The sequence below is a fragment of the Rhinolophus sinicus genome, chromosome 1 (genome assembly GCF_057876585.1).
Source record: "Rhinolophus sinicus isolate RSI-liver-muscle chromosome 1, RSI-T2T, whole genome shotgun sequence".
Classification (NCBI taxonomy): domain Eukaryota; kingdom Metazoa; phylum Chordata; class Mammalia; order Chiroptera; family Rhinolophidae; genus Rhinolophus; species Rhinolophus sinicus.
Genome location: NC_142501.1, coordinates 32,312,741 through 32,332,115, shown reverse-complemented (window position 1 = coordinate 32,332,115; position 19,375 = coordinate 32,312,741).

The window sequence follows — 19,375 nt, the reverse complement described above, 5'->3', positions numbered from 1 at the left end:
TTGTATAATGCTTCACAGCTCAACTCGATGGATTTCTACCACCATTAATAAGATGCATTTTTCTCTTTTGCATAATGTTTCATGATTTCTGCATTAAATATTAGTTCTCAGTGATCATTTCATTCATCCATTCTTTATTCACTCAGTTATCTGTTCACTCAATAAGCATTTATGGTATACCTATATGAAGAATATTCTTATTAGTCCAGATAGAATAGAAATAAATACATGCTTACATATATACACACACAAGGTACAGCTCCTTAATGGGTTGGTGTAATAGATAATATAATGGAGACTGGGAAGAGATGGACATAGTAAAAGTTAGTTTTGAAAGAGAATAATTTTCTCTGAAAGTATTGGTATTGGAAAAAAGTATTGGTATTGATATAAATAATCTGGAAACTGTGACTAGGCGGTTCTTGACCAGACGAAAAATTAGTATGGGCTACTGGATTTCTCCGCCAAAGTCAATTCTGCAGATATTAAAGAAGAGAGATAGAAGCATAGATATAAGAAACCAACAATAAAGCTAACAGAAAGCATTGGGGATGTTAAAGAGGGTCTTGGATTGGAGTGTGCGTATTTGGTGGTTAATTTTATGTGTCAACGTCATTGGCTCACAAGGTGCATTGTCATTTGGTGAAACGTTACTCTGGGTGTTTCTGTGAAGATATTTTTTAATGAGATTAACATTTAAATCTGTAGACTGAATAAAGCAGATTGCCTTCCCTAATGTGTGTGGGCCTCATCCAATCAGCTGAAGGCCTGAATAGAACCCTGAATAGAAAAATAAGACTGACCTTCCCCTGAATAAGAGAGAATTCATACCTATATCTATATCTATATCCATCTGCAAGTATATATATTCACAGGATGTAAAGTAGAGCATAGGGAATATAGTCAATGGTATTATAACACCCATATATGATGTCAGAGGGGTACTAGGCTTGGGGGGGTTATCACTTTATGGGGGGTGTAAATGTCTAATCATGTTGTTTTGTACACCTGAAACTAATATTTTAAAACTTTAATTTAATTTTAAAAAAAGAAGAAGGTGAAAATTAAGAGTCAACATGGTGTTAATACAGGACTGAGTTTTCTTACCTCTCCTATGTCTCTGAAAAATCCTGATTTTACCTTTGTTACTACTGTGAAGCTTACCCTTCAATGTTTCTTTTTCTTCAAGTTCTTGGACATTTCCTCATTATATTATATATCAGTAATTTTTCAGCTTTTTAATACATTTAAAACCCTGTGTTTTTAAAACTGTGTGTTTTTCCCGCCAGAAAAATACAAATGTACACAGCACTTTTCCTAAAATTTCAGGAAATTTCTAAAACCTTGAAATCTTAGGAGTTCATGGACTTTAATATATAGACTATATCTAAGATATATGAACTCTTAGGTTAAAAAAATATGTGGACTCTTGAGTTAAGGAAGACCCAGAGCATTGTCACAGCTCTGGTATGAGGTGAAAATCTCTATTTAAAGCTTTAGTTTACAATCATCAATATTGAGGGATGAGGATACTTGTGTTGAAGGAATCTAGGACCCCATATTTGTGAAAGAAAAAGCTGTTAGATTTTGTGTGTAATTTGCACTTTTTGGAAGAAATTCCAACCCTCTAAATCCAATCTTTTTCTTCAACAGAGAGACAGAGAGAGAGAGAAAAAAAAAAATTCTCCCTACCTTTAGAAAAGAACTGAGCAGTCTATGATGCTATTTTCCAGATCTATTCCCTTCAACCTAGGAATTGTAGCATCATGAAAACTCCTTACATTTGTGTTTTACTTCATTTTTTATTCATGGATAATATAGGATTTATTATTCAGATAAAGAGTGAATGGGTAAGTTGTCAAAGTCATGCCAAGTGATAATGGAAAAACCATGCCAAGGCCTTCTAATTCTCTGCCTAGTATTCTTTCAGTTATACTTGTATTCATTCATTCACTTCCTCACTCATTCAACAAATATTTATTGAGTGCTTAATCTATACATGATGTCTTGACAGTGTTCAGTTCAATTTAATTACATGACATGCATTCATTGGATGCTAAATCTTATTAAATACATGAGGCTTCATCCTGTCCTAGTTATAAAGTGAACAAAACAGAGTTAGTTTTATTCATTTGTTGAATAAATAATTATTGAATTCCTATTATGTGCCAAACATTAGGTTGATTACAGGTAATACTGCAATGAAGTAGATAATGCAAAATCTGACAATAAAGACTTTAAACAATTAATTGTGTAAAGTATGATATCAAGGAGATGTTCATGTAACTATAAATGATTTAGGAAGGTCAACATATTCTTTGGACTCGGAGATGAATTTCAAGTGAGAAAAGACAGTTACACTGAGATCTAGGAGATGAATAGGAATTATAGAGGTAAACATGGGAATGGGGCAGACAGAGACAGATTAAATAACCTATCTCTGACCTGATGAAGTTTATATCAATATAATAGCAGAAACATCAACAGCCATTTAAATAATTATTAAGTTAATTTGATATAAAAGGGGAAAACAATTAAAAGAATATAGAGGAAAGAATTACCTGAGTCCAACTAGGAGAATCAAAAACATAATTGTCATCTGAATTTTCCAGAAAGATAAACAGAATTTTTGACACAGAAAAGTGGAATGAATGAGAATTCTAATCAAAATGAACAGTTGTTACAAAGCCATAAAGGCAAAGAAGTACAGTGCATGTTTGGGAAAGAACTAATATAACTAAAGCATAAAGTGAGGAGTACCTGTAGTGAAAAGTAAGAGATAAAATGTATAAAGAAAATACTCGTATATTATTATGGAATCTTGACAGCAGGAGGAAAATTATATTAAAGGCAATTCAACACTCAACTGATAATTGATTTCAAATCATAGCAATGAATATCATGCTGTGAAATCTGAATTTTATCATAATGGCAATGAAGCATCAGTTCAGAAAATAAAGTGCTTTGATACACCTTTAGAAAGACAAATCTGTTCGTAGTATGGAGGATTACTGGTCAAGAGAAGAGACTAGATTCAAAGAGTCCATGAGGAATCTACTGCAGTAATCAAGGCAAGAGATGTAAAACCAGAAAATTCAGTGACAGTAACAATGGAGGAGGAATAAATAATTGAATGAAAGTAGTGTTTCAGAAATAAAATTTATATGAATTAACTCATTGGGTTGAGAGAAAAGGATTTGAAAATGTGTGCATAGTCTAATACTTGAGTCAATAGAAAATAGGAAATCAAGAGTGCATTTGGGAAGTGTTCTGGGAAGTTCCAAGATGGTGAAGTAGGTAAACACTATGCCTGCTGCCTCCCAGGATCACATTTAAATCACAACCAAATTATAGAATAATCAAACTCAAGAATCATCTGAAGACTTGCTGAACACAACCCCTATAACTAAGAATATAAAGAAGATGCCACATCAAGGACAGGCAAAAATGCAAAATGGACTGCCTGAAACCCACAGGTAGTGGTTGACCACTTGGCGAAACACCTCAGTGGCAGAGGTACCCCCTAAAGAGGGAGGGATCCCTAGCACCACACCAGGATCCCCAGCCCAGGGGCCCTATACGAGGAAGAGAAATCCCCATAACATCTGGCAGTGAAAATCAGTGAGGAATCTGTCTGTCCATCCCACTGAGACAGAAGGCAGCTAGAAACCCAGACATCCTCTTACAGAGCCCACACACATTCTAACTTGCTTGCAAAGACCCACCTGGGCTCCAGTGGAAGGGCAGCAAATCAAGAGACACCAACCAAAGACATATGGGGAAAGATTGAGCTGTGTGGCTTTGGATCAAGGGCTGGATGGACAGCCGCCATTGTCCCTTTGTGGATCCCACTGCACATATAGCCTACAGGAGGGCACAATCTTTCCTGTGTTAGCACTCCTCAAAATGGGCCAAATCAGAGACCACTTTGGTTTGCTAAAATCCACACATGCGTACCACCTTGATGATGCCATGGGTCCCTGGCCTGCCCAGGTAGTGCTACATCACCTGGGGCACTCTCAGTTCCTGGGTGGCCAGGCCCACCCAAGTTACGGGAAGTCTTTTACAGCAGTGGACGGCCCGTGGCAGGCTGGGGAACTTTTGGTAGAGCACAGTCAGCAGCAACTGATGCTGCAGTCTCTCTTGGGTGACTCTCCAGGGTCTGAAGGATTGAGGTGAGTGGTAGCTGGACACGATGTTCTCAGGACATTTTGCAAATTGGTCACTGGTACAAGAACTGAATCTGCATTAACTACCCACCACACCCTATGACTCCCTGGTACCCTGCCGCTCTCAGCTAGTGCTGCATCATCAAAGGCACCCTCGACACCAGGTCAACCAGCCTGGCCCATGAAAGTACAGAGACTCTTTTAGCAGCTGAGACTTATGGGCAGCCAGCAAGTGGTGACAGGCCTAGGGGTAAGCTGGGCCTTTGCTAAGTTGTCCCAGGCCTAATACTGGTGGCAACCAACCTTGGTTCACAGTGAGATCGCCCCACACATGCCTCCAGGTCCAGCACAAGCAGTAATCAAACATATATAACTTTGGAGTTCCTACCAGATAGCCTTGGCCTGGTCACAGGCAAGGCTGGAATTGGCCTGCATGGGAGCCCTTCCCAAGAGACACCAGAAACAACACACCCAGAGGCCAGCTTCAGACCACATTAGAGTACTACCTGAATAGCCCCACAAGAGGCACAGCAGAAGGGTGGTGTCAACAGGTACAAGAGCCCACTGGGGTGAATTCCCCTCTGAGAGTTCAGCCCCAACACAGCAGCTCATACATTGTGGGCATAGCAAATCCTCACTGTCAGTCAGCCTGAGAGACAATCCTACCTGCAGATGCACCAAAAATAAATCAAGGCTCAACTACAACAAAGGCATACACACAACCAGCACAAGGGATACTTCTAGAACACACACATAGGTGATCAGAGGGACTATGCCACTGGACTGCACAGGATACCTACTAGATAAGACCACCTGGCAAACACTGAGAGACATAGGAGGTCTACCTAATACTTAGAGAGGCAGCCAGTATTACAATATAAATAAACATGTCCCAAATAAGAGAACAGGAGAAAACTCAAGAAAAAGAACTAAATAAAATGGAGGCAACAAACCTACCAGAGACAGAGTTTAAAACACTGGTTATAAGAATGCTTAAGGAACTTAGTGAGAACTTTAACAAAGAGATAGTAAGCATGAAGAAGAACATAGACCAAAAAAAGAACCAGTCAGAAATAAAGACTACAATAACTGAGATGAAGACTACACTAGACGGAATCAACAGCAGATTAGATGAAGCAGAGGATCAAATCAGCAATTAAGAAGATAACATAGTAGGAAACACCATATCAGAAGAAAAAAAGAAAAAAGAATTAAAAAATGAAGATAATCTTTTGGGACCTCTGGGACAACATCAAGCATAACAACACTCACATCACAGGAGTACCAGAAAGAGAAGAGAGGGAGCAAGAGATCGAGAACCTGTTTGAAGAAATAATGACAGAAAACTTCTCTCATCTACTGAAGGAAATAAACATACAAGCCCAGAAAGTGCAGAGAGTCCCAAATAAGATGAATCCAAACAGGCCCACACCAAGACACATTATAATTAAAGTGGCAAAGGTAAAAGACAAAAACAGAACCTTAAAAGAAGCAAAGGAAAGACAACTAGTTACTTACAGGGGGGCTCCCATAACACTATCAACTGATTTTTCAACAGAAACTTTGCAGGCCAGAAAGGAGTAACAGGAAAGTGATGAAAACAATGGCCTACCACCCAGACTACTTTACCCAGCAAGGCTATCATTGAAAATTGAAGGAATGATAGAGCTTCCCAGACAAGAGAAAACTAAAGGAATTCACTATCACCAAGCTAGTATTACAAGAAATGTTAAAAGGACTTCTTTAAGTAGAAAAAGGGGGAATGCAAACACACAAAAGAAGATCAAAATATGAATAATAAAATGGCAATAATGATGTACCTATCAATAATCATTTTAAATGTAAATGGATTAAATGCTCCAGTCGAAAGACATAGGGTGGCTGAATGGATAAGAAAACAAGACCCATGCATAATGCACATGCTGTCTACAAGAAATCCACCTCAAATTGAGAGACACACATACGTCTATCCCCGAAAATAAGACCAGGTCTTATATTAATTTTTGCTCCAAAAGACACATTAGGGTGCATTTTCAGGGGATGTCTTATTTTTTCATGTACAACAATTTACATTTATTCAAATACCGTCATGTCATGTTCTTCTGGAACATTGTCATAATGTACTAAATGTGTCTGTCTGGCAGACAATCTTAACGGGGGCTTATTTTCGGGGTAGGTCTTATTTTCAGGGAAATAATGTAGACTGAAAGTAAAGGGATGGAAAAAGATATTTCATGCAAATGGAAATGAGAAAAAAGCTAGGGTATCAATACTTATATAGGACAAAACAGACTTTAAAACAAAGACTATAATAAGAGACAAAGGATGACATTACACAATGAAAAAGGGATCAACACAACAAGAGAACATAACATAAACATCTGTGCACCCAACAAAAGAGTACCTAAATATATAAAGCAAATATTCACCAACATAAAGGCAGAGATTGACAGTAACACAATCATATTAGGGGACTTTAATACCCCACTGACACGAATGGATAAATCTCCCTGACAGAAAATCAACAAGGAAACAGCAGCCTTAAATGACACACTAGACTAGGTGGACTTATTTGATATTTTTAGAGCATGTTACCCCAAAGCAGCAGAATATACATTCTTTCAAGTGTACATGGAATATTTCCAAGATAGGTCACATGTTAGGTCACAAAACAAGTCCCAATAGACTTAACAAGATTGAAATCCTATCAAACTCCTTCTCTTACAACAGTGGTATGAAACTAGAAATCAATTACAAGAAAAAAAACTGAAAAACACACAAACACATGGAGAGTAATTAACATGCTACTAAATAATGAATAGGTCGACAGTATGATCAAGGAAGAAATATTTGGAGATGAGATTTTTTTTGGAGACTTTTGCCATGTAAGGACATAATAAGTGACCATTTATAAGTGAGGCAGAGAGCTCTGAACAAAAGCCTGACCGTGCTGGCATCCTGATCTTAGACTTCCAGCCTAAAAAAAAAAAAGAAAAAAGAAAAACTGTAGAAAATTAATTTCTGTTGTTTAAGCCACCAGTCTACAGTAATTTGTCATGCTAGCCTAAGCTGACTGGATATGTTTCAAAGAAAACTTCATTTCAGTCAAGGAGCCTATGATATATTTCAAATACATTAAGAAGGACTTTTCTGAATCTGTAAGATAAGTTTGATGAAGAGTACACTGCAAGTTATCATGTTTTATTTGAAATTTTTAAAAAGAACCAAATAGAATTTCTGGAGATTAAGAACTCAATAGAAGAAATTAAGAATGAAATAACCAGCTTAGGTAGTAGAGTCAACCACATGGAGGAAAGAATCAGTGACATCAAAGATAGAAACCTGGAAATTACACAGATGGAAGAAGAAAGAGACTTGAGACTTAAAAGAAATGAAAGAATTCTACAAGAACTTTCTGACTCCATCAGAAAGAACAATATAAGAATAATGGGCATACCAGAAGGAGAAGAAAGAGAGAAGGGAACAGAGAATATATTGAAACAAATTTTGTCGATGAGAACTTCCCAAACTAGTGGACAGAACTGGATCCTCGAATCCAAGAAGCAAATAGAACACCTAGTTACCTCAATCCCAACAGGCCTTCTCCAAGGCACATTGTATTGAAGCTGTCTATAATCAACGACAAAGAAAGAATCCTCAAGGCAGCCAGGGAAAAGAAGATGGTAACCTACAAAGGAAAGCCCATTAGATTATCATCAGATTTTTCAGCAGAAACTCTACAAGCCAGGAGGGAGTGGAACCAAATATTCAAACTATTGAAAGACAGAAATTATTAGCCAAGAATAATATATCCAGCAAAGATATCCTGTAGCTATGAAGGAGGAATAAAGACCTTTCCAAACATACAGAAGCTGAGGGAATTTTCTAATACACGACCTGCACTACAAGAAATACTAAAGGAGGCTATTCGACCACCATCAACTGAGACAATTAGTGGCAACCAGAACATAAAAAGGGGGAGAATAAAGTCCTGAACCGGAATATGGGAATGGAGAAAGTAAGCGTGCTGAAGAAAATGGAATACTCTAAATATCAAACTTTCTTTTACATAAACTTAAGGGTAACCACTCAAATAGAAATCAGAGCAGAAATTAATGAAATAGAGGTTAAAAAAAAATACAAAAGATCAATGAAACTAAGAGCTGGTGTTTGGAACAAACAAACAAAATTGACAAACCTTTAGCCAGACTCATCAAGAAAAAGAGAGAGAGGACCTAAATAAATGAAATCAGAAATGAAAAGAAGATGCGAAAACAGCCACAGAAATACAAAAAATTTAAGAGAATACTATGAGCGATTAAGCACCAACAAATTAGACAATCAGGAAGAAATGGATAAATTCCTAGACACGTACAATTTTCCACGACTGAATCAAGAAGAAACAGAAAATCTGAATCGACAAATTACTACTAATGAAATTGAGTTAGTAATCAACAAGCTCCCAAAAAGCAAACTCCTGGACAAGATGGCTTCACAGGTGAATTTTACCAAACATTCAAAAAAGAATTAAAACCTAATCTTCTCTAACTAGTCCAGAAACTGCAAGAAGAGGGAAGGATCCCAAGCTCATTTTATGAGTCTATCATGACCCTGATTTGAAAAACCAAAGACATTACAAAAAAACAAAGCTATAGGCTGATATCCCTTATAAACAGAGATGTAAAAATCCTCAACAAAATATCAGCAAGCCAAATTCAGCAATACATTAAAAAGATCATACACCATGATTAAGTGTGATTTATTCCTGTTATGCAAGGTTGGTGTAATATCTGCAAATCACTTAACATAAAATCAGAAATGCAAATATCTGCAAATCACTTAACATATCTGTAAATCCCTTAACATAAAATAAAATATTGGTTGCATTTTTATACACCAAAACAAACTACCAGAAAGAGAATTTAAGAAGACAATTCCATTTACAATTGCATCAAAAAATAGTTAGGGATAAATTTAACCAAGGAAGTAAAAGAGCTGTACTCAGAAAATTATAAGTCATTGAAGACAGAAATGTAAGAAGATACAAATAAATGGAAACATATACCATGCTCATGGATAAAAAGAATTAATAAAGTTAAAATGTCCATACTACCTAAAGCAATTTATAGATTCAATGTAATCCCTATCGAAATACAATGGCATTTTTCACGTAACTAGAACAAATAATCTTCAAATTGACATGGAACCATAAAAGACCCTGAATAGCCATGGCAATCCTCAGAAAGAAGAACAAAGCTGGAGGTATCATGCTACCTGATATCAAACTCTACTACAAGACTATAGTAATCAAAACAGCATGGTATTGGCATGAAAACAGACACATAGGTCAATGGAACAGACTAGAGAGCCCAGAAATAAATCCATACCTATATGGTCACTTAATCTATGACAAAGGAAGCAAGAATACACTTTGGTGTAAAGACAGTCTATTCGATAAATGTTGGTGGGAAAACTGGCAGATATATGCAAAAAAAAAAAAAAAAATGAAACTGGACCACCTTCTTACTCCATATACAAGAATAAACTCAAAATGAATTAAAGATGTAAATGTAAGACCCCAAACCGTAAAACTCCTTGAAGAAAATACTGCAAGTAAACTCTCAGACATTAACCTTAGTAATATTTTTACTGATCTACTTCCTTGGGCAAGGAAAATAAAACAAGAAAATAAACAAATAGGACTACATTAAACTAAATTTTTTTGCACAGCGAAAGAAACCATCAACAAAACCAAAAGACGTCCTACTGAATAGGAGAATATATTTGCCAATTATACATCTGATAATGGGATAATATCCAAAATTTATTTTAAAAAGTCATACAACTGAACACCAAAAAGACTGCCCAAACAATCCAATTTAAAAATGGGTGAGGACCTGAATAGACATTTCTCCAAAGAGGACATACAGATGGCCAATAGACATATGAAAAGATGTTCAACATCATTAATCATCAGAGAAATGCAAATAGAAACCACAAGAGACACCGCTTCACTCCTGTCAGAATGGCCATCATCAATAAATCAACAAACAACAAGTGTTGGAGAGAATGTGGAAAAAGGAAACCTTGGGCACTGTTGGTGGGGTTGCAAATTGGTGCAGCCACTGTGTAAAACAGTACAACAGTTCCTCAAAAAATTAAAAATAGGACTACCTTATGATCCAGTAATTCCACTCCTGGGTATTTATCCAAAGAAATACTAAACACTAATTCAAAGACATATATGTACCCTTATGTTTACAGCAGTGCTATTCACAATAGCTAAAATATGGAAACAACCAAAATGCCCATCAATAAAATTGGATAAAGATGTGGTACATATATACAATGGAGTATTACTTTGCCATAAAAAAAAAATATTACCATTTGCAACAACATTATGCTAAGTGAAATAAGTCAGAATTAGAAATACAAGTACCATATGGTCTCACTTATATGTAGAATCTAAAGAACAGAATAAAACAAACAAAACAGAAATAAACTCATAGATACAGATAACAAACTGATAGTTACTAGATGAGAGGGGGATTGGGGATTGGTTGAGAACTGTGAAGAGATTAAGAAGTACAGATTTGTAGTTACAAAATAGTCACTAGGATGTAAAGTACAGTCTGGGGATATAGTCAATAATGTAAACACTATGTATAGTGTCAGATGGGTACTAGACTTATCAGAGAATCACTTCATAAATTATACAAATGTCTAACCACTACACTACACTGCACACCTGAATCTAATGTAAAATAATATTGATTGTTCACTATAATTTTAAAAAATAGTCACAGGATATAAAGTATAGCATAGGGAATGTAGCCAATAATACTGTAATAACTATGTACAGTATCAGATGGGTAATAGACTTATTGGGGTTATCACTTTGGGAGGCATGTAAATGTCTAATCATTATGGTATTTTGTACACCTGAAACTAATAATTTTTTTCAAAAAAAGGCTGAATATGGGGAAAATGAGGAATTTGACTCTGAGCATATGCAAAAGGAAAACTGTCCAGGGAGCAGTTAGAAACAAGGACCTGAAACACAGGAAAACTGTGAAGGAATACAGTGTGTTCTTAAGCAACTGCCTTCCACCCACTAGACTGTGATTTTTACTTAGCTGTCTTCAGGTCATTCGAAGTATCTTTACTGGTGTGGTGTCCTACAGTTTAAGAATTAATGATGATTTTTGATCAAAGGAATATTCTACTTAGTAATCAACACAGGTGACACAACAATAAATGTTTATAATAAATGAAAGCAGAAAGTTAACTCTTATGTAAATATAAAGCAATAAATCACAAAATTTGAAACAAATAAAAAAAACCCATGAAAAACAAACCTAGGTTTCAGGGATATAGTGTGTCCCATCTTAGAACTTCTTCCTGTAGGATCTTATTACAGTAGGATCTGTAGGATCTTATTACACTTAACTGAATCCAACCATCTTATTATCTTTAAGTAGATAAAACATAAAACAAATCAAAACTAAACTAAAAGACCATAATGGCCATAGACAGAAGAATATTCATTCTAATCCTGAGTTCCTCCTACCTGAATCAAATCAGTTCAGGGTTAGGGCAAGTGTTGTTAGGTTCCCAGAAACTCCAGTGACAGATGGTGGAGTGAAACATTTTATGCCTTTCTGTAGATTAACTATTATTTAGCTCCAAACGCCTGTTTTGTTTCCTTGTTTGGCATGTATGTAAGTGAAGAAAGGTAAAGCAGCAGTCTTACTTTTAGAAACTGTGACTCATGTAGACCCCATCCCACTTTCTAAGTCTGAGGAATGATGGTAGTTTTAATGATTGTGGGGAAAATGACAAGGTGACAGTTTAAAAGGTGAGAAGTTCAATTTGTACTAAATTTAGCTTTAATGGGTGGCAATATATGTATATGCTCATGTCACTCAGGCAGGAGCAGATGTCAAACTGGAACACAGCTGAGAAATTACTCCTTGGAATAAAGATTTGGAAAGCATCTTCATACATATGGTGGGAGCAAGAAAGTAGAGAAGTAACAGAGCACAGATTTCAACCCTCGGCCTCAGAGGAAGAAACAATGAACCAGAAGGAAAGATTAAAACAGCAACTCAAATGCCCAGACAGGAAAAGGTGTCCAGGAGAGAGGAGAGTTGTGTGCTATCAATGACAACTTATAGATTTCAGAGGTTTTAGACCACTGGATTTTGCAAAGAAGGTTGGAAGATTTTATAAAGTGATACATGACAGAATTTACTCCATTCCCTTATACTTCTGGATAGGTAATACTGTGTATTTCAAAAGTTTTCTCAGGAACGCTTAGGTCAAGGTGAAATTGATTCTACGACGGCTCTGTTGAACTTCAAGACTATGGCATGTTCATATAAGGAAACAATTATCCTTCACAAGGAAGGTGCTAAAAACATTTGATGATTGATTAAAATGAATGCAGCATTTATTTAACATCTACATTTCTTCTTGGTCCTTCAGAAGACAAATAAAGAAGATGAATAAACCATGATTCTTTCTCTCTACTGGCTCACTGTCTAGTTGCAGAGGGAAATACACAAATCGTAATGTAAAGCTGGATAGGTCATTTTGTAATTGTGTGTAAATAAGAAACTTGTCCTCTGAATATAATATGGGAAAGGAAATATGTTTGATGGATTGGGGAGACTCTCAGTATTGATGGGAGGTTGGAGAACCAGACTACAGTACTGAGAGGCTACAAGGCCAGGCAAGAGGCTAAGATGCAGAATCACCACAGAGGAGTTATAGCAGGAAGAGTTTGGTGAGGCTGTGCCTGTTCAGATGGAATGACCTTTTTTTTTTTTTTTTTTTTCTGTCTAAGGAAGGAGAGCATGATTAGTCTACCATGGATCTGGTGCCCTTGAATAGAGTTGTGAAATAGAGAAAGTATCATTCCCGTAATAGATTTCAGGGAACCATTAGGAAGGAGCAATGGATATTGGGCAGCAAAATAGCAAGTCCCCAGGTAAAATCATAATGAATGTACAACAAAATGCTATGAGAGGGAAGAAGATGGGTAAAATAATTTAAGGGATAAATAATAAGATATTACAATATGGATTTTCTGTAAATAGGCTGTAGAAATAAGGGATAATCAAAGCATCAGAATTGTTTTTTTTGTTTCACATTAAAGTCAAAATGTTTGCTGTGACATAACTTATTCCCACTCCCATATACTGGAAAAAGGAAATACCCAGATGATTATAGGATGGTTAAATACCATGTCTGAGTTGACATTAATACTCAAGGACACGGGCCAAAGTGGGGACCAAATTTATACCCTCACATAAAACAACCAAATAAGTGGAGGAAAAACATGAAACAATAGTTTTCAACATATTGGCTATTAGGCAGTGAAAGACAGTGATCCCTGAGAGGATGAAAAATTGAGGTGAGCTATGTGATTGCTTCAGATATTGTCTAGAGAATTTACAGGTTGTGGCTCAAAGAGGGGAAACTGACGCAGAGCTCAATAGACTTCCTTAGTTGAGGAAACAAACTGAGAGCCTGGGGAAAATAGGACAGCTAGAGTTTGCAGGGCATAGTGCTATAGATCAGCGAGAGATACAGAGAGGTAGCTCAACAGATCTGCAGAGGCTCCCTCAGAACATTTAGCTGAGTACTGATCAGCATATGCATGTGAGAAAAACAACCACCTGTGAGCCAAGAAAGGACCACCCAAAAAGAATAGAGGAAAAAATATCTAGAGCTTGTTCCAGTTAGACAGACTGGAAAACCTCATAATTCATGAGGCATCAGTAGGATACTTGGAAGAGTTTTTCTCAGTAATCAGCCCTAGGCTAAACTCTGTTCCTATGCCTATTAGCAAATCTTAAAAGCAAGAACTAAAAGGACAAGGCTATTTTTAAGAAACAACTAGAAAATCAAGTGACTGTGTGCCCATAAATCCAAGGAGACTGGTACAATTGTGATCAGGCACTTGCAAGTCCAGAGGCGAAGCACAAGTATATTACAAGCCTTTACAAGTATATTAGATAGCCTTGTCAGCTACTACTGTTGCACCTCAACTCACTCCTGTGGCCTTATGTGGATTCCCTTATGACCTCAACTGCAGAAGGAAAAAGTTTGTTTTGGTATGTATGGTCCAATGGGTCATTTTGGTATGCATGGTACCAACTAAAAACGGACTATTTCTTAGAGGTAGCTTGAAAGACAATAGTGAGTGAAAATCCTCGTATTGGGCAGAGATTTGGTTGGCATACCTAATGATACACATTGTGCAAAAAGAGACATGGTCCAAGATAAAAATATACATATGAATCCATATATAGGTAGAGGAGAATGGATTGGCTGGTTGGTCAGAGGCTTGGAAAAGAGAACCTGTCCTATAGAAGGACTCAATAATGATCCAATCAGTTGATGGTAGCCAGCCTTCGCCAATGGCCACTCCAGTTTCAACACAAAGAATGCAAGAGTGGAGTAGCTAAGATGATGGGATGAAGATTATGCTGGGTTGATGTACTCAACCAAACAGCCACAAAGATCTAGAGTGATGGTAAGAGATGAATGCTGGGTCCAGATATGGCACCATACCTTAAGAAGACCAAAACAGCCTCTTAGTGTCAAGTTGATTATATTGGCCCCACTACCCTAATAAGTATCCATAGTCATCTTGACCAAATGGATATACATTGCCTTACTTACTGTGCTACAGCTTGCAGAGTGTTTGACCTTCAGCATGAAATTCCATCTAACATTGTTCCAGACCAAGAGACCCACTTTACAGAAGAGAAAGCACTTCAGTGAGTATATGACCATGGATCTATCAGACACCATACCATCCAGAAATGGTTGGTTTGATAGAGTGATGGAAGAGCCTTTTGAAGGCACAAGTGAAATAACAATTAGGAGATAATTCCATACCTGGATAGGACAATATCCTTTACATGCAGTATATATCTTAAATATGCAACACTTATATTTTGTGCCCTCAGTAAATAGAATACATGGATCTACAAACCATGAACTAGAAATAGAAGTGGCCCCACTTGGGCTTCTCATTCTTAAAATTCTGGACTTCATAGGGTTCTAGTTCCCCAAAAAGGTATGCTTTCCCCTTTGGGGAACAAGAGTCTCATTCAACTTTAAGCTAAGGCTATTGCCTCATTGTATCAGAGTCCTCATGTAAAAAGACCATCAGAGAAGGAAAGGAGTAGCCTTTTTGTTAGAAGCAATGAATCTATAATAAGTGATAAGGCTACTTTAAATAAAGGGGTTATATGTTTGGTACTCATGTGATTCACTGGAGTATCCCTTGTTATTCTGTTGCCCAATTTTATTGATAAATGGACACACGCAGCAGCCATGGATATAGTGACCAGGGATTCAGACTCCTCGGGATTGTAGCCTGGATCATTTCATCAGGTGAGTAATCTAGACCAAGAGAGATGGTAGCCAAGAGTGAGGGAAATGGATAACACAGAGTAGTTGAGGTAGGGGACAATGAGTACCAGTTGCAGTCTTGAGACCAATGCAGAGGTGGAATGGTAATGCATCCCACTAAACTTTCTCATTCAAGCTTCACCCCCCCCCCAAAAAAAAAAGAGATGAATAAGAAACTTAAAATAATTGTTCCCAGAACTTATCATGCAAAGCAAATGGATCTGAGAAACTCAATGGGGAGACTATAATATAATGGATGCTGACACACTCATTCCCTACACTGCTGGGAGTCTCAGCTAATGTTTGAAGGTGCTCAGTTGAGTCTTTCTCTAGTAATTTCCTTTAGCAGAAGACAGCAGTCTCACCCAAGTTCACCCACCCCACTCCCTTCACATGGACAACTCAAATCCAATCCCTGTTTGACAATTAATAATAAATGTCCAGCTTGGAAGAGCCAGCCAATTTCCAGAGTTCCCTGTAGGATCCAATGATGTGTTTTAGTGATTGTATCACATTAAACTCCTCCCTATGCTATTCCTCTTCTTTCACTCCATCTCATGTGCTTGTGTGATTGTGAGAGCACTCTTCAGTAAACAGCCTGTGTGGAAACCTCCAATTCAGATTTTATTTCCCAGGAAACTTGACTTCAGATAGTTTTCTATTTAGATTAAAAAACATTTTTTAAAAATTAGACATAGTCTGGAAAAGTTCTTTATGGAAGTAAGTACCTTCCAATGACAAGTGATGTAAATTTCCCTTAGATTATGAATGTGCTCAAGATTGCAGAATCAAAATGCAATTGACTTCCTCAGACAAAAAACCTTAATCTGCTGTTAGGGTATTTTGTCCCAGTGGTAGTGAGCATATTGATGATGTGGTCTGAGCTATCAAAATGCTCCTGAGTGATCATTTAAATAGATTAGTGTTTTTAAGTCACTCATGCAAGAGATGAGAAAAATTATGTTTTTCATGATTCTTAAAGCCAAACTTTTATCAACATAAAGACAAAGTTAAAATAAAATAAAATAAAAATAAATTGTTAACATAAACATTTCCTTCTAAATCACCCTTAATCCTTGCACTAGACTCAAACTGCTTTCAGCATTTATATACTTCGGTTTTTCACCAAAATCCCTCTAGACAGCCTTCATCAGCTGCCAATATGTCTCCATCACTGACCCAAGTAGTCTGTTCACTCTGATTAGACTGTTGGAGCTAATTTAAACTATGGCCTTTGTTATGTCTATAGCAGCCTAATCAGCTAAAAAGATCCTCTGACACCCCGACATACAATCCATTTCCATGTCACTGAAGCAGAAAAGACAAAGATTATGGCCATCAAAGTATATCTTCAGGCAGAGATATAGTGTTCAAAACTGGCACTTAGTTAAAATTGTCATATTTTAAAATCACTGCAAGGATATTCAGATTTTTGATAGAAATTCCAGGAAGTTCAGAAGTGTCCCAGTTGTTTTATCTTCACTAGGTCTTATTTCCCTACCTAGAGGGTAAGCTCCTTGAAGGAATAAATCATATTTTCTCCTATATTCCCCACAGTATCTTACAGATAGCGTGGTTTGATACATATTTATATAACAAGGTAACTTACTGCATTCCCTGTTGCTTTGAGTATTTATGAAGTATAATGAAGGTATTATCTCTTCCATCAGTAAGGACAGACAAGAATTGTGTTTCTGAAGTTCTGGGTTCTGTCTTACCACCACTCCCAAACCCTGGTAAAGAAAGAATACTTTCTCATCAGAGCCAGATAAAAGACTATGCCAGACAAGCTCTGGTTATCTTGAAAATAATATTACAGATGTTTGTGTGGTAAGAAGATGTAGGCTGAGATATCTGAGAAGAGGAAGGGACAGAGGATTTTAAAGAGGGAATAGCCACACTCAAAATGCATGGTTAGATCTCTAATACTGGAAAACAAGGTCTTTGAATTTGGGTTTCTGGGATTGGTGGTGACCTGACCCCAGTCAAATGAGTGGTAGAACCTTGGATAGAAATGGCTACAATTTGGGAAGTGCTGGAGTACCTTGGGGAAGAGGCCCAATTTGAGGAGTAGAGCATAGGCCACATGAGCCTAAACATCAACAATGATCCTCCTCCAATTTAGGACTCAAACTCTAAACATATATGCTCCAAAGGGTGGGAGTGAGATCTCCAAATTAACCAACAAATAGACTTTTTACCAATCCTTGAAATGGATCAAACTTAGTTTACAATGTAAAGATATGTGTCATTGCATTACTCTGAGTTTAGGAAAGCAGTCTATATCTATCATATTTGTTTTAAAATAATAGAAAAACTAACATTTGTTGAACACTCACTTTGGACTAGACACCATGTTATGTTTTTTTATATGTATCATCTTATTTATTCCCCAAGCTTAGGAGTCAAGCATTATTATGATTATCCACACTGAGACAACAAAGGCACAAGAAAAAGAATCTGTCTATATATACCTAGTTGGTAGTCAATGTGGTATTTAAACACAGGCTGTCTGCCTCTACAGCCCAGGATTTTATATTCCTACGATGCAGAATCTCTCAGAAGAGTCTCTCTGAGTATTAGTGCTTGCTCCTGGGTCCAGCAGCAGTAAGTGAGGGAACTGAGATTGGTTCCTGGTATCAGTTTTGTCAGTTTTTAAAAAGTGATTTTTGATCAGAGAATAATGAAGATTATAAGCCCAGCCCTCCTGCTGATATATTTGTTAATTCAGCAAAAATCTAAATGTTAGCTTTTCCCTGTTTCCATCTTCCTACTTCAATTTCAGATGTATTTTCTCTCATTTAAATCTTACTGTAATCCCTGGAGGTGGCAAAGTATGCTGCAGTGAACATGAATCTTGGAATTAGCCCAGCCTGGTTCCATTTCTGACTTTACCACTTACAACTCTATGTACTTCAGCATAGTATTTAAAATATTCAAATTTAGTTTTCAGTAAAATGAAGACAATAATTGTTACCACATACGGTTGTTTTGATGATTCAATGAGATGACACACATAAAGCTCAGGGCCCATGGTTGATACTCAACACTGTGAGCGTCCTTTGCCCAGCTTTGACTGTTTTACTTTCCCGAGAAGGAATACATGTGCAATCAGCCACCAAGTTGCAAAAGTCTCTCCCTACAGTAAAGAGCAAGGCAGAACTGTTCAAGCTGGAAATTGAAGATTTGCTATCTCTCATATGTAGAATTGTTCTAATTGAGTAATTAAGAAAGGACCTCAATTACATTTAGATACTTGTCTTGATACTTTAAATATTTGCTTTAGTGCTTTTGTATTTTAAAACCAATACCTTTGATGTTCAGTACTTCTGTTTGGGGATGTTTCTGAGGTTTAGAATAATTTGATCCCTATTGTAGGGACATTAGGGCCCATTACTTCAGATTCTGTAGGTTTCTTTTTAATAGTTCCAAAATACCTAGGCCCTTATTAACCTACCATGAGTTAGAGGTATTGATTTGTTTATATCACTGCTGAGCATTTTCTATTTTTGGTATTGGTCAGATTTTTAAACTTCAGGAGCAATGGGTCCTCAAAGAAAGAGCACTAAACCAGGAATCATGACACATTCTCTATCATCAAGACCTTGGACATATAGCTCTCTGAGCACCTCCAGGAGGGTACCATTTCCTGTTCACTCGTAGATTCAGGTTCCAGCAGAGTACCTAGAATAAAGTAAAAACTACAAAGAAAAGTTTGTTGAATTAAGAAATATTTTAGTCAACTAGACAACTAATCAATACAGGAATTATATGCT